This window comes from Bicyclus anynana, chromosome 2, assembly GCF_947172395.1.
Source record: "Bicyclus anynana chromosome 2, ilBicAnyn1.1, whole genome shotgun sequence".
In the NCBI taxonomy this organism is placed as follows: Eukaryota; Metazoa; Arthropoda; class Insecta; order Lepidoptera; family Nymphalidae; genus Bicyclus; species Bicyclus anynana.
In genome coordinates, this window is record NC_069084.1 from 9,691,481 (window position 1) to 9,709,593 (window position 18,113).

At 36.7% G+C, this 18,113-nt stretch overlaps 1 protein-coding gene and 1 non-coding gene across 2 annotated transcripts in view; one reads left to right on the forward strand and one right to left on the reverse strand.

The window, feature by feature from the left end:
- Window positions 1-18,113, reverse strand: part of LOC112054772 (NADPH oxidase 5) — a 59,957-nt gene that overhangs the window by 39,270 nt on the left and 2,574 nt on the right. The gene's annotated exons all lie outside the window — the stretch shown is intronic.
- Window positions 3,151-3,223, forward strand: Trnar-acg (transfer RNA arginine (anticodon ACG)). The gene has a single exon. It is a non-coding gene; the product is annotated as a tRNA-Arg (tRNA).

Sequence of the window (18,113 nt, forward strand, 5' to 3'; positions counted from 1 at the left end):
AAACGGAAGGTTGACAGAGCCAACCTCCAATCTAAAGCTGACGACCAAATTCAAACACCTGATGAGCTATTCCAATGGGCAAAAGAAAATATTCACAGAATCAATTGTGACTTTGTTTCAAATGAGCAGATTCAGCGTACTCAAAAAAAACTTAACCAGAGATTTAAAAATGCTCTGCCAGTACAAGGAATCCGAAATTGTCATGCCGCTATTCCCATTTCAAGTGATGTGATGAGAGTAAAAACCTCATCCTCATCTGAGGAAGGAAAGGATTTCCGGTTAAAAAATACAGATATCTACGAGTTCGTTGAAGAACCAGATAATAAAAGCAGGTAAAAATCTGAAATTTCTGTGTTAGTACTTTGTCTATTTTAAGTTTGGATTTAAAGATTTAAGTCATATTAACATTTTTCAGGTTAAGAAAAAGAAAAGGAGCAACAACAGTAACTGAAGAATTGAAGAAAAAAAAAATTTCGTAACAGAATGTCAAGTAAACTACACGTAAAAAGCCCTATTAAATAAATTAATAACCAATAATAAACAAATATCATTAATGTTTTTTTTCTCATCATTATGCCATAAATGAAATTTCAACTGTTCAAAATATCAAAATTACGCGATTCGCCAAACTGATTAAAAAAAAAAATTAAGAAAAAAAATTTTTTTAACAAATTTCAAAAATTCATATTTTTGAAAAAACAAAAAACACAGTTCCAAAAATTTCAGGATCTTTTAAGATTGGTACAAGGTAGTACACAAAAAAATTTGAGCCAAAAATTTATTGTCGACGGTCAATTTTGACAATTTTCAAAAATTCAAAATTTCACAAATTGGAGATTTTTCAAAGTTTTTTTTTGGAAATTTTTTTTTTAATAGCCCCAAGTATCCCCTTTGAAGTTTACCATAAGCGATTTTTTTAATTGCAATAGTTTTCGAGATTTTTAAAACATAAATTTAAAAAATATGGAAAATAGTGAAATTTTGGATTTTGCATAACTTTTGAAAAAAAAATTTTTAATTTTTTTTTCTTCGGCAGAACTTCGTTATAGGATAAAAGAAACCTTCTGACCAAAATTTATCCAAATCGAAAGGGGTCGAGTCCAACTATTGGTCGATTTGACGTGGAATGACCCACTAACAACAATTACTTAAATTAATATAATAATCTATATTTACCAATGAAAAAATATACTCCATCTTATTTCTATAGTTTTTGTGAACAGTTTTTAAAATATTTAAAAACATAAGACGCCATTTTTCTTGAATAATATTCATGTCGTTCTGATTCAAGGATGTATTAGTTTTTGAATTTTGCAATTGGAGCATCTATCGCATCCATCTGCCTATTATTGATTAATCTGTGTACATACTTTAGTCTGTAAAAGACTATAGAATAAACATTGTAGAAGTGAATGTTGTCCACGGTGGACATCAAAGAGTATAAAGATTTATGATACTGAGTAGCTAGTATCTAGTCGAGAACCATTAGGCCATACCATCCATTTGATTGCTCCTTATCACATGATTAAGCCATGTTTGGAGCCCCGGCCGTCCTTATTAATATCTGTGGTATAATTGAATAGAAAAAGTTTGTTAGTTTGTTTGCTCCGATCATTAATGGCGCCATATATGAGAAAGAACTGTGTAGAGGTAATACTGAGTTTTTGTGTGCTTTGGTGTGGAAAAGCAGTTATGACTGTGGTATTTTAATTAATAGAAATAAATTATGTGTCTAGTGTGTTACTGATGGTATTAAGATTGTGAGGCCTTTGTTATAGAATAGAATCTATTCTATAACAACGGCCTCGGGTAGGCGAACCAATGGCACGCGTGCCATTGATGGCACGCGACACAATATTTTGGGCACGTCGCCGATCATAAAACATGTGTAAAGTAGGTATTTGACATAAATTATTTGTCATCTAACCTGCAGCAACAGAAGTCACACTAATTTTACAATAATTTAATTTATCCGTGTAATAAAAACATTCCAAAATGTACCTCTTTTGTTTACTTTATTTCATAAAGAGTTTTGATAGTATTTATTATTGTTATTCTCCAAATAATCAGAAAGTCAAAATTATTTGATGGCACGCCAATGACCCCATTAAACATTTTTTAGAAAAAATGGCACGTTGATGCATAAAGGTTCGCCTACCCTGGAATAGATAATATAGACAGTGTATCAATTGTTACACTATTTATGGGAAATATGTAGATTGGCGGGCTGATGGTAATACTAATTACATTATATTGCTATATTGCTTTAATATTTTTTTATTGTTATGTCGACTGTGTGTATAAAAACTAGCGGACGCCTGCGACTTCGTCCGCTTAGAAATCAATGTAAACTTTCAACCCTTATTTCATCTCTTTAGGAATTAAATTTTAAAAATTCTTTAATCACATTATATTTCGTATCTTTTTTATTATTTGAGAATAAATTTTTAAAAATGTAACTCTAAAAATGAAGGACTTTTCATACAAACTTTCAACCCCTGTTTCACCACCTTCTATTTTTATTTTAGGGTCAAAAGTATCCTATGTTTTGCTCCAAGGTCCCATTTACGATCATACCAAAATTCATCTAGATCGGTTCAGCCGCTTAGCCGTGAAAAGGTAACAGACAGACAGACAGACAGACAGAGTTACTTTCGCATTTATAATATTAGTATAGATATGCATCTGTATCCATACTTTACTTTAATATTATAAATAATAATAATAATAATAATAATTTATTTATTCATCAGAAAGCAGGTTTACAAAGATTACTTAAATATAATAGGACCCTGATACTTTCTACCATAATAATTTGGTGTATGAAAAATTTAAATAGACTATGTATAATCCTAATTTAAAAGCAAACAAATAAAAAAGAAAACATATGTATGCTTATAGAATTCAACATTTTAAGATTGACAATGATTATGACAAATCTAACTCAAAACAGTGACAGATAAAATAAAATAATAGTGAATAAAAATAATAGTAAATGTCAAAGTGTGTGTGTATATCTGTTTGTTTGTCCGTCTTTCACGATTTTGTAAGTGGAGATACTTGAAAGAATGGAGAGTGACATAGGCTACTTTGATAATAAAGAAACACTAATTACAAGTAGAACATCATATTTGAGAACATTCAGCGAACGGCCCTGTGGCGCAACGGATAACGCGTCTGACTACGGATCAGAAGATTCCAGGTTCGAATCCTGGCAGGGTCGAAAAACCTTTTTTTGATTCAAAAATCTTTTAATATTTACTTAGTATATTTTGTCTTTTATTTACGTGTCTCACATCAATTAATTATTCAGATTCATCATATCAGCCGATGGACGTCCACTGCAAGACATAGGCCTTTAGTAGGAACTTCCAAACATCACGATACTGAGCCGCCTGCATCCAGCGGATCCCTGCGACTCGCTTGATGTCGTCAGTCCACCTGGTGGGGGCTCGACCAACACTGCGCTTTCTAGATTTATACAATTTAAATGGGTCAAATTAGAACATCAGACCGTTTCATATAAAGAATATTTTTTGACGCCCTCCGTGGCGCAGTGGTATGCGCGGTGGATTTACAAAACGGAGGTCCTAGGTTCGATCCCCGGCTGAGCCGATTTAAGTTTTCTTTATTGGTCCAGGTCTAGCTGGTGGGAGGCTTCGGCCGTGGCTAGTTACCACCCTACCGGCAAAGACGTACCGCCAAGCGATTTAGCGTTCCGGTACGATGCCGTGTAGAAACGGAATAAACAATAAAAAAATATATATATATCTGGGCGGTCGAGATGAGTTTGTGTATACATTATAAGTCCATTATTTCGCTTAGAAAATGCTTTATCATAACAGAGATCTCGCTCGCCCACATATTGTTTAAATACGAACATATTATTCTATGAATTTAACCAATTCATTTAAAATTCATAGACTTTCATCTCATCTCTTCATTCGTCATCAATCATATCTGTAATTAATAATAATTATTGATTGATTGATTAAAGAGTCAACGGGGCGACTGCTTACTGTCATGCACACGGAATTAAAAATACACGTTAGCTTTGGCGGTTCATGTGTTCTGTGATCATGCATATGTAATTTTGGTGTTTCGTCACATGCTTTTTTTTTTAAAATGCACGTACCTATTTTATGCAGGTTTATCATATTATAAAAGCTAAAAGTTAGTCTTTCCTATGCTACTATATAGCCTAATTATATTGTCATATGTACCTATCATATTCCCATGGCGCAGTGGTATGACGGAGGTCCTGGGTTCGATCCCCAGCTGGGCCGATTAAGGTTTTCTTAATTAGTCCAGGTCTGGCTGGTGGGAGCCTTTGGCCGTGGCTAAAGACATACCGAAGCGATTTAGCGTTCCGGTACGATGTCGTGTAGAAACCGAAAAGGGAAACGTTCTTCCTTCTCCTATGAAGTTAACCCGCTTCCATCTTAGATTGCATCGTCACTTACCATCAGGTGAGATTGTAATCAAGGGCTAACTTGTAAAGAATAATAAAAAAAAAACACAAATATATTGTCATATGTACATATCATACTCCCGTGACGCAATGGTATGCGCGGTGGAGTTACAAGATGGAGGTCCTGGGTTCGATCCCCGGCTGGGCCGATTGAGGTTTTCTTTATTGGTACAGGTCTGGCTGGTGGGAGGCTTCGGCCATGGCTAGTTACCACCCTACCGGCAAAGACGTACCTCCAAGCGATTTAGCGTTCCGGTACGATGTCGTATTTTACTGTGCCCAGACTCTCCGCTTTATACTTACTAGGACGATTGAGGTTCTGGACTATTGATACAGCTGCAACCTCCCAAAGTTACCACGATTTGAGAGAGGTCAAATTTGAAAGGGCCAGAAAAAACAGCTTTCTTAAATGTTTTAAGTTAAACTATTTAAAAAACCACAACAAATAACTTAACTGGTAATATAAGGTGCAGAGGTGATTGTATTGACGGATAATCCAATTATCTCAATATTCAAATAGCTCCAACGCCTGTCAAAATGTTGAGTCAAATCTAGCCTTTAAGTTAAGGGACTATCTACACAGTTTCGTTTCGAGTATCATCGATGTTTTTAGGATATAGGTTTGTTATAAAAAATAAATCGTATCATATTAAGTTAAATATTTTGGTATATATTACTTACAAGTATAATATATTCTTCTTTGTATTTATTCGGCTCACTGTTTATCTTGAGTCTCCTTTCAGAATGAGAAGGGTTAGGCCAAATAATAATAACCCACCACGCTGTCCCAATTCCAAACTTCACACACGCAAAAAATTAAGAAAATTCTCTGGTGTGCACGTTTCTTCACGATGTTTTTCATTTACCGTGTGAGACACGTGATATTTCATTTCTTACGTAAAATGCACATAACTGTAAAGTTGGAGGTGTATGCCTCGGATCAGATTCGTACCTAAGCCCTCCAGAATCGGAGGCACAGGTCGACTGGGCTCTCTAATATAAAATTACAGAAAAATAAAAAGTATGGATAAAGAAATACTTGGGTATCTTATTAAGTAGGCAGGTTAAGCTCGCCCACATATTGTTTATATACGTATATATAATTCTATGAATTTAACCAATTCATTTAGAATTCATAGACTTTTATCTCATCTCTTCATTCGTCATCAATCATATCAATCATAATAAGCGCCATTGGCGCTTATTATTAATTACAGATACGCGGGTGAGATTGAGAAAATCAAAACAGCAGTTCTAACTTAATATTAATGCATTGAATGATATCAAAAATTTGATAAAGAAGAAGAAGAAGAAGAAGAAATACTTTATTGCACATAAAATACAATTATAAATTGAAACATTAAAAACATAAATTAAACTTAGCATGCAAAGGCGGCCTTATTACTATAAGTAATCTCTACCAGGCAACCCCTGACGAGAGAACTTGCGAAGAAAGAGCGATAAAGATTATATAGATGCCAGGATATTATAAAGAGAGAATGAATGAGACTAGTTAAAATTGTATAACTACAGGTTGTACAAAGTATGAATTATCATTTAAAGTTAATCGTTATTGGACATATCATCTCTTAATTATAATATTAAAGATAATATGCGACGCCTTCCCTTGCGATAATTTGTAGCATATTACTTACAAGATCACAAGAGAAAGTGAATCGACGATCGATATTTTAATCAATTCGATGGCAGATTATGTAAATGCGCTGCTTTGATGTTTTAATTAAATTAATATTAGTACAACAGTATCACACTAATATTATAAAGACGAAAGGTTGTGTGTGTGTATGTTTATTCCTCCTCTGCGCTGCGGCTACTGAAGCGATTTGGCTGAAATTTGCGATGGAAATAGATTTTATTCTGGATTAACACATATGCTACTACTGATCCTGAAAGAATCCGTGGTACTTGCGGGATTTTTGAATTCCACGCGGACAAAGTCGCGTACGTTCACTAGTTCTAGTTATGATATAATTTAAATCTCTAAGGGAACTCAAAAGCTATACAAATATACGAAACAAATCTTCGGATATTAAGTTGTAATGTTCTTCTTTATGAATATTGTCGAGTAAACCCCAAAAGTAGTCAGGAATCGTACCTAGTAATTTTAAGGTTATGGAAACACATCAACTCAAAAATATCAAAATCGGTTTAGCAGATCCAAAGAGAGATCCCTCTACAATACCACAAACTTTAACCTCTTTGTAATATTAGTATAGATAGCAGTGGCAAAGGATGGAATTTCAACGAAGGTAAGCCGCCCCAAAGAAAAGGAAATGCATACCGCTTTATTGAAAATCCGGATTTTTATACATCCATAAATTTATGTTCAATACAATAATGAATATGTATGTATAGATTTTTAAAAGGTAACCCGCCGGGAATCGGCCTTTATGGACTCTTTGCCGCTGATAGATAGATAGACTACAATATTGAATATAAAATTACTATACGTGTTTGAATTATAAATATGCATAGTACAAAACAAGTATTTAATCAAGACAGAAGCGATAATTACAAAACCAAAAGATAATATTACAGTTCTCGATACACAATCAGTCAACGTCGTTAATATATAGAACTTTCTGACACGAGTTACAACGGCAAAACGGAAGCAACTTGATACAAAGATAAAATTAGATCTTTCGTGACTTGGGTGTTAGATTCAACACGATACGATGAAGTTGTTAAAAACTTGTTAAGGTATTTTTTTTTTATTCTTTACAAGTTAGCCCTTGTCTACAATCTCTGATCACCTGATGGTAAATGATGATGCAGTCTAAGATTTAAGCAGGCTAACTTGTTAGGAGGAGGATGAAATCCACACCCCTTTTCGGTTTTTACACGACACCGTAACAACGCTAAATCGCTTGGCGGTACGTCTTTGCCGGTAGGGTGGTAACTAGCGACGGCCGAAGCCTCCCACCAGCCAGACCTGGACTAATTAAGAAAATCTCAATCGGCCCAGCCGGGTATCGAACCCAGGACCTCCGTCTTGTAAATCCACCGCGCCTACCACTTCGCCACGGAGGTCGTCAATTAAAAATACAAAGTTTAATTAAAATATTAAGTTAATTAAAAATATAAATAACACTTAAAAATGCAATAAAAAGAAAGATAACGTGCAAAAAGAAGACCGACACATTTATTTAATTATTTTTTTTAGTAATCAACCCAAGGGCTATATAATAATGAAGCACTCGAGTAATTAAAACTTAAAGAATTTTTAATTAAAAATTGGAACCCTTAAGTTGTTATCGTTGATGACCATTGAAATCGGAGGCTGATTTTTGGTTACGGAATTTATTACGTAGGTAACTAGATGAATTTTACTAATGGAGAAAATGCTTAGCAAAAGAATATAAAAAGCATGTTAATCTTTAACCGACTTAAAAAAAGAGGAGGTTCTTAATTCAACGCGTATAATTTTTTATTTTTTTAATGTTTGTTATATATTAATAACTAAATATGAAAATTATTTTTTGTTGAAAAGAGTATACTTCCAGATTGACATCATTTAATTTTCACGAAAATCGGTTCAGTAATTTTGTGTTAAAATGAAAATAACTGAAATCAATCAACGAAATTGCCCATACTGCGTGTATGGTCACTATGCTAGGACACACTAAAATGCATGCCCCGGACCGGATTTAAACCCACACCCTCCCGAATCGGAGGCAGGGGTCATATCCACTGGGCTATCACGGCTCTCTCCGGTAGTATAATTAATTACTTACAAGTGAGCTAGATCGTTAGCCTATTGAATACTAAGACCAATTACTATAGGACCTGCCTCGCTAGGGTAACGTCTCTGTCAAAAGTATTTATACAAACTGCGTCTATAGAATCGTTTCAAGTGTTCATTGTGTTAAAATTACACGTGTGTGTATTACAATTTGAATTTATTGTTGTGTGTAGTGTAAGGACACAGGATATATTTATTGGTGTTAAATATTTCGATGTCAGTTTACCTCGTCCCCCGTGAAAAACGACAGACAGTTTAGTTGGTGAATTTGAATGCGATACGAGTCCAAAGGTAATTTTTTATTTTTTTTTATTCTTTAGAAGTTAACCCTTGACTACAATCTCACCTGATGGTAAGTGATGATGCAGTCTAAGATGGATGCGGGCTAACTTGTTAGGAGGAGAATGAAAATCCACACCCCTTTCGGTTTCTACACGGCATCGTACCGGAACGCTAAATTGCTTGGCGGTACGTCTTTGCCGGTAGGGTGGTAACTAGCCACGGCCGAAGCCTCCCACCAGCCAGACCTGGACAAATTAAGAAAATCTCAATCTGCCCAGCCGGGGATCGAACCCAGGACCTCCGTCTTGTAAATCCACCGCGCATACCACTGCGCCACGGAGGCCGTCAAAATTGGTCTGAGATTGAATACCTAATTGGTACTTTAGAACAGAAAAAAATTTAAAAGATAGGAGACCATGTATCATTATACCAACAACGCCAATAAGTCATCTGTCGCTGAATTAATGCCGAAACAAAAAAAGCTCACTTCCGTCCCGATCGATATCAAAACTGTTAATTATGAGAGGTATTAGTTCGTAAGAAGCTGATATTACGGTCCAGTGGCCAGGAATTTTTCTCATATACAGTGCACGTCGTGATGGAATCCGTTTACATGTTGAATTTCTAGTTTGGCGAACATTGATAATGATTAAAACGGGCTACAGACCTTCAGTTTTAACTGTACATCATTAACAACTCATATTCGACTCAGAAGCCTCCTCTCAGAATGAGAGAATTGGCAGACTTCACACACGTAGAGAATTAAGAAAATTCTCAGGTATGCAGGATTCCTCACGATGTTTTTCCTTCACCGGCTGAGACACGTGATATTTAATTGCCCAATATTACTGAAAAGTTGAAAAGTTGGATGCCCCTGACTGGATTCGAATCTACGCCCTCCGAATCGAAGGCAGAGGTCATATCCACTGGGCTATCATGTCATCTTTAGCTGTACAGTTTTATATAATCGAAAATTCAAAATCAGCTGATTTAGCTGAGAAGTTCTACTTACAGTTAAAATAACACAGTTAAAACTGCAGGTCTGTAGCCTGCATTACACTTCATTCTTTCCAATCGAGCTCATAATAAATTTACCCCACGCAAGCAATTGTTATTTATATTATTTTATCTAGAAGTTCTAAGCTCAATATTCTCTAGAAAAATTAAAGAATTTAATAGTCTATTGTATACTCACAACTACGTTCGCGTGAAATTCTATGTTTTACAAATCCTACGAAACCATGTATTTTTTTAAATAAAAGTATGCTGTTTTTTGCAACAATGTCTTATTTATCTGTATAATATTTAATACTAGCAGACGCCCGCGACTTTTTTCGCATGGAATTCAGTTTTTTTCAAATCCCATGGATTTTCCAGAATGAAAAGTAGCCTATGTGTTAATCCAGACTATAATCTATATCTACTTCAAATTTCAGGTGATTCAGTGCAATAGCCGAGGCGTGAAACAGTAACAAACATCCATACCATCAAAATCATTAGGTATTCACAAATCTCGGGAATCCATTGATTTCGGGATAAAAAGTAGCATATGTTAATACAGAGTAAAATCTATTACCATTCCAAATTTCTGTCAAATCGCATTATAGGACTCAAAAGTCATAAGAAAACTAATGTCACAACACTTGTCAGGACAACTTAATTAACAAATCAAACTGTAACCAAAATAAGGCCCTAGAATGGCAGAGAATGACCTTGAGTGGAGTCACGCACTTGTGAACGATGTGTGTAGGGTTAAAGGTACCTTTGACTGTTAACAAACACTCCCCTTTTCCACTCAAGTCACTCTCTCCACCTATCCCAAGCAATCCATAAAGAATCACACAACAAGAGATGTGGACGGCTCGAACGCCACGAGCACACTGAAGCCGTCCGTACCGCAAGTTGTTGCGATGCGGCGATAACAATCGCTTCAGTAGTAGCGGTGTTAAAGAGTATCAAACATACATCTATACAAACACTCGTGTTTATATTATAGTAGGATCATTAATATGGAAGTATGGATTTATCTACTCTCGTATCATAAAATTCATATTATGATTTAAAAATCAATAACAGTTGCGGTTGGCGTCAGTTGTAGATTCGATCAATGCGTGTCGATCGAATGTCAATCAACATTTCTGCTGACTGTATCTGATAAAATCACTATGTTGACATCGCTAACTAAGTTGTATATCATTTAAGTTGCTTCTACTTAACTGTTTTACGTAAAAGTATTGTTGAATAAGATTGTGTACGCGTAGAATTGACCTTTTTTTATTCTTTACAAGTTAGCCCTTGACTACAATCTCACCTAATAGTAAGTGATGATGCAGTCTAAGTTGAAAGCGGGCTAACTTGTTAGGAGGAGGATGAAAATCCACACCCCTTTCGGTTTCTACACGGCATCGTACCGGAACGCTAAATCGCTTGGCGGTACGTCTTTGCCGGTAGGGTGGTAACTAGCCACGGCCGAAGCCTCCCACCAGCCAGACCTGGACAAATTAAGAAAATCTCAGTCTGCCCAGCCGGGGATCGAATCCAGGACCTCCGTCTTGTAAATCCACCGCGCATAACACTGCGCCACGGAGGCCGTCAACGTTATATAACTATACCTACTAATTCTAATTATCTTTAAATTGGAAAATGGTAGGTAGCACTATTTTTTACATTCTTCCTATATTTCACCCCTCATTTTAACCGATTAAAAAAAGGAGGAGGTGCTCAATATGACGCGTATTTTTTTTAATAATTGTGACATCATAACATCATTTATTACTCAAATATGAAAATTCTTTGTTTGAAAGAGTATAGAGACTTTCAGATTGGTCCCAATCTCATTTTATTGAAAATCGGTTTAGTAATTTTGTGTTAAAATTAAAATAACTGAAGTACGTCTTTGAAATCGGTTCTATTTTTTGTTAAAAAGATTCATCATCATCATTAGGTATCAACCCATATTCGGCTCACTGCTGAGCTCGAGACTCCACTCAAGATGAGAGGGATTAGGTCAATAGTCCACCACGCTGGCCCAATGCGGATTGGCAGACTTCACACACGCAGAGAATTAAGAAAATTATCTGGTATGCAGGTTTCCTCACGATGTTTTTCTTCACCGTTTGAGACACGTAATGTTTAATTTCTTAAAATGCACACAACTGAAAAGTTGGAGGTGCATGCCCCGGATTGATCCCACACGCTACAGAATCGGAGGCAGAGGTCATATCCACTGGGCTGTTACGGCTCTCAAAAAAGATTATTTTAAGGTTAAAAAGATTATTCTCTGTAAATACCGACAAAAGGCAGAATAAATATCCTTTTCCAATATTCAATTCTTAGATTTGTATACCTTCACAACAATTTGCATACACAAGTAGACAAATAAAAGTTACGTTTATATCAATACAAAAACGAATTAAGCTAATTGAATACTGTAATTTCATAACAACATTGACATTATTATATTAAGAGTTAGCAAAACATTTGAAGACAAGATCACCTTCAACCTTCGCTCAACTTAACTGAACGTTTGATTTAAAACTAATTTGTATTAAATCTAATTGCATGTATCGACAGGTGACATGACATAAAGCATTGCTATTGGCCGTTCCACATTCAGATTCAACCAATCACGACATATCTTAACTTGTATCTGACCTAGTTAGCGATACCTACGTGTACTTTAAAGGCAGTTGTTAATCAAAGTCTAGGCATAGACAAGACGAATAAATACGTATGAAGGTTACATCGATAATCTAACAATCAAGAACCGCATACAATTCTGGACGAAATTAATCTACAGCCTAGATACTCGTAAAAGAAGATGGATATATAAATGTAAAGCTGAAGGAATAGTTTGCAAAAAAAAAATATTTTTTATCATGGTTCTTTTAATAATGACATCTAAAACGGATCGAAGCTATCTGACTGCCTCGATGTTTTTTAAGTATGCATATCTTGCGAAAATTAAATAATGATCAAGCACTGACAACTTAATAGGTACTGGATAGAATAATATCATAATCTTGAAATAAAAAAACCAATCCTTATTTGTCAAAATCAATCTAAGAACTGACATGCGCACATATATAAATACATTACCCTTCGGTGGTCGGTAAAAATATACGCTTAGCAAAATACAAAATATAACAAAAACAGAAAATATACTTGTGCATTCATTCGCTATACTCCCGCCTGACAATATCTAGTCAGCCATAAACGCTATGATCATAACTCCTGGACACCGCGCACGTACATCATCGTTAGATCACTGATCTATAGATCATTGATCGATAGATCATTAGGGTGTGATCGATACGGCGACACGTCGATGTTTTATTCATGCCGTCTCTTAAAGTGTTTAATATTTCAGTATGTCGGATCGGAACACGAGAATTTTCTGTTCTATTTCTTCGTAAGGAAAGTTTACTTTAGGATTTCTTGTAAAGAAACGGGTGCAGCGATCTTAAAAAGCATTCTTCCTATAATTGTATACCAAATATTTAGCTTGATTTAATAATAGGTACGACCTTCTTAATATTCCAATTACTTGTTCAGCGAAAATAATTCAACATGTGCATTCAATGTCATCAAGTGGCAGCTGATTCGAAGATATATAAATAGTAAGATCTCATCATTATTTGAACAGCTCACTAAAATTCTTATAGAAGGGGTATGAAGTTCTGGGATATGACTCCGCTATTTCAAACTCGTCGATGTTGGATGAACCCTATGGGATGCCAAAGATAAAATATCACTAACAACGTAGTTGCCATGGAAATGAGCGATGTCACATCGCTGTAACTTTGCAGAATGTATGAAAATGGCTAGTTCAATGTGAGTCGACGGGCTTAGTGATAATGTTTGCCTTTAGCGACTACTATTATTTATTATACTATTTACTTTCTAGGAATATCTTAGAAGATATAATAATTTTAAAATAGTTCCGTAACAAAATAATGATCAAATGGATACTACCTTGGAGTAACTCTAAGGCTACACGCGCATTTTTGTTGCGAGTGCTAGTCAGCCGCAGGTAGATCTGCCAGTTAAAATGAATAAAACTTAAATTAATAAATGAGGTTTTGTTTTGTTTAGCGCTTGACTACAATTAAGCCTGTCTAAGTTGAAGATGCCCATTCACTCTTGCTTTGAATATGTTTAAATCATAAGTGTCAGGAAACACAAACGCCAATCGGATCGGATCCGATGCGATCAGATCGGAAGGTCATTCCAAATTCTTGCTGTATGAATTAGAAATGTGGATGCAATCGTTTCGTACGAGTTGCCTGGACATCTATCTATCTATCTATCTATCTATACTTCTATCTATTCTATTCTATACTATAATAAAAGAGTAGAAATCGCGTGTCTGTACTTTGTCCAAATTTAACTAAAATCAAGTTAGGGCGATTAGAAACGAGCAATAGAATACAAAAATATTTTTTTTAATTTTCTTGTCTGTCTGTCTGTCTGTCCTTCTGTCTGTATGTTCGCGCTATTCTCTGGTTCTACTGAACGGATTTTGATGCGGTTTTCACCAATAGATTAAGCAAAGTTCAGGGCAACATATAGGCTTTGTTTCATTAAGATCGGACAGATAGAAAAAAAGTTATCTTGAAAAAACCGGATTGCTCAAATTGATTTGCAGGCGTTATTTGGAGAAACGAGTTTTCCACTAAAACTGTATAATAACGATATTGAGGCACATATTCTATACTCAACTAACCAATTTGTTTGTTTATTTGGTTGAACGCGCCAAGCTTATCATAGGAACTACTTAAAAGTTCAGGTTCAAATTGGATAATTCTTTTTGTGTTTAAATAGTCACATTGTCTGCTTTTTATCGTATAATGGTATGCAAGTTTACTGTTTCAAGCAATAACTACTTATTAGATTGACCTAAGGGGAGATCATTCATTTTGGGCCTTTATGAGAGTGTATAATAGCTAATCTATACTTTTGTCAAATTCTGTACATAGAAGATATTTTAAAAAATTTTATTAGAGGGCATTATACAATCGATACAAAATATTTATTTTGATTTCTTGTCTGTCTGTCTGTCCGTATTTTTTGTTGACTGGTCATCATGCTGAAACTACTGAATGAATTCAAATGAAACTTAGCAGTGTATGAGAATATAATACGGAGCAGGATAAAGTACACTTTTTATAACGAAAATAAAATCTGAAGGCAGTGAAATAGGGGTTAAAAGTTTGTATGAAAAGTCGTGCTTTTCCTGGTCAATTTACCCAAGAAAAAAAACGCGCGGCCTTTGGCCGCGCACTTTATTATAGACCGGCCTTCGGCCGGGAGCTTATGATAGGGCCTCCGACCGTGGTTACGGCTAGGTATTTCACCCAAGCACAAAAAACGGAACGCGCGTCCTTCGCCCGCGCACTGTACTGTACTGTACTGTAGCCCGGCCTTCAGCCGGGAGTTTGTGATAGGGCCTCCGACCGTGGCTAAGATTGGGCATTTTACCCAAGCACAAAAAACGGAACGCGCGGCTTTCGGCCGGGGGTTTGTAATATGGCCTCTGATCGTGGCTACAGCTGGGCATTTTACCGATGCACAAAAAACGGAACGCGCGGCCTTCGGCCGCGCACTTTATTTTACTCCGGCCTTCGGCCGGGGGTTTGGATATGGCCTCTGATCGTGGCTACGACTGGGCATTTTACCGATGCACAAAAAACAGAACGCGCGGCCTTCGGCCGCGCACTTTATTTTGCACCGGCCTTCGGCCGGGGGTTTGTGATATGGCCTCTAATCGTGGCTACGACTGGGCATTTTACCGATGCACAAAAAACAGAACCCGCGGCCTTCGGCCGCGCACTTTATTTTACTCCGGCTTTCGGCCGGGGGTTTGTGTTATGGCCTCTGATCGTGGCTACGACTGGGCATTTTACCGATGCACAAAAACCGGAACGCGCGGCCTTCGCCCACGCACTTTATTGTACGCCGGCCTTCGGCCGGGGGTTTGTGATATGGCCTCTGATCGTGGCTACGACTGGGCACTTTACCGATGCACAAAAACCGGAACGCGCGGCCTTCGGCCGCCCACTGTTTTGTAGCCCGGCCTTCGGCCGGGGGCTTATGATGGGGCCTCCGACCGTGGCTATAGCTGGGCATTTTACCCAAGCGAAAAAAACGCGTGACCTTCGGCCGGGCACTTTATTGTACACCGGCCTTCGGCACTTTATTGTACACGGGCCTCCGACCGTGGCTAAGGCTGGGCATTTTACCCAAGCACAAAAAACTTCGGTCGGGGGCTTATGATGGGACTACCGACCGTGGCTATGGCTGGGCATTTTACCCAAGCGAAAAAAACGCGCACTTTATTGTATAGGGGTTATGATTTTGTATTTTTCATATATAAAAAAATTCGAAAATGTAAATAGAAGGGGCGAAGGGTTCGAAAATGTACATCGATTTTCACGCGGACGAAGTCGCGGGAATCTGCTAGTCCACAATATATGGATACCACCGTTCGCGACGTCTTGCTGTTCTGTGGTAGAAATGAGAAGGAGGAACTAGATGGTGAAGTTCCTGAGCACGCTTACTCAATAATACTTAAGTACATCAGAACCGCCGTCTTAAACAAGGCTGGGGCTCTTGGGCACACAAGAATTTGGGGCCCTTTGGGAATGTAACAAAATCAAATTATACTAACATTTTTATCAAGTATAACTATTTATCAAATACTGAATGATCTGTGTTTTGGTTACAATTACGATAATGGTTTCTTTTCTGTTGAGCAAAATCTTTAAGCAGGTATGTCTATAGTTTCAGTCCTTTGGGGCCCACTGAGAATGGGGACGGCCCTTAAGGTAAAGACGGTATTGTACATCCGGTAAAAAACCGACAAACAAGCTACATTGCGCACGATGTCGCTAAGTCTGCAATTTCGCCTGTGTTAAAAGTGGTGTAAAAATTCAGACTTCCGCGGACGACGTCGCGGGTGTCAGCTAGTTTACTATAAAGTGCAACACAGCACGCTATATCTAAGCCCATATAACCCGTACATGGCCGCGCGTGACAATATTGAGATCGATCGTCACAGCCACGTCACGACTTCAACATTATACACGGACAGACGTGTTACATCTCACGAGGCTATCCCAATTTATCATGTACCGTTTAAATCTTAGATAAGCTTTCGATAGGCATTTAAACATTACCGATTCAATACCATCGAAACATGTGTGGTGATTAGAGGATTGTGATGGTATGCGCAGATTGATGTATGGGTGTGTATACCACGATGACAAATCTGTGTTCCAATTTGGTTTAAGTTCTTAGCAGATTATTATCTGTCTAACCGAGCTCCGCTTTGTGGTTTTTTGTAAAATAATATTTTATGTGACGCGTGATCTGGTAAGGCTATCTTATATTATATTAAACACTTTTAACACACCACATTTATTTTCCACATTTAAAAAAAACACACTGTCTCTTTAAGGTTAAGCTTAAGCTCTTTAAGGTTAAACTTAAACTCTTAAGCTCTAGGGGGTTAATTAGGTGTTAAAAAAGTTTTTGTCTCCCACTCTCACACAGACTTGGATGGACGCAAAACATAACAGTTTCCAGAATTTTGAAACTGTACAATTAATTCAGCCCCCAGTGCTTATAACATCATTACACAGCAATAACTTTAAGGTCACAGCACACACATCACCTCGGATAGGAATCGTTACTTTACAGTCTCGCAGTCAATTCTATCGGTCTATTAAAATAAACATCAAATCAACTGAGAAAATGTCATCTACATACTGTATGATATCCATCAGTAGGCACAGGGTGACATTTGTTCATAGAATCTCAATTTCGTATATGTCAACTAGCATACGTCAAAGATAGTGAATTAGCTTCCAGAAGCTTATATTATCTCGCTCGTTCTATCGGTTAGACGAAGAGACATTTTCTCTGGATTCATACGTATGGAGAACGTAAGTCTGGGGACGACGATACGTTCGTACGGTTCGTAAGCTTATCTTGAGACGAGGCGATTACGCTACGATTCTGTTTAGTGTGCGTTGCAGTGGGGCTATACTGTACGGCTCGAGTTGATATGTGTGCTATGGGCCTTATACGGCCGTATTAATAAATTCCAACAATTTGTCCGACAGCAAATGGTTTATGGTTTTTAAAATATGGCTTTCTTACCAATTAACATAGCTTGCTTAAAAATGTGATTACGCATTTTACGATGCCAAATTACACTCGTACAGCCCGAGAACAAATACCAAATATTTCTGTGAATCTTTATATTGGCCATTATCTCGGATAATAATTTTATAAATGGACATACGAACAACCAGCTTTACATATACATATTTATAACATCCTTATTACTTCGAGATAAGTGATAAAATAACTTGGATGAAACTGGCTTATAAAAATAAATTGGATTTTTGCTTAATTTGAAAATGAAACGTAGTATTAACAGCATAATGTTGATATTTGAGTTGTCGCCTTTCAATTATTGCTAGTGTGATGATAATGTTATTAAGTTCCTTAATAATTTAAATGTTTTAATGAAAATTGCACAATTAGATACTTGTTAAAAGGATATAAATAGGTTAACAATGATCAAGATTA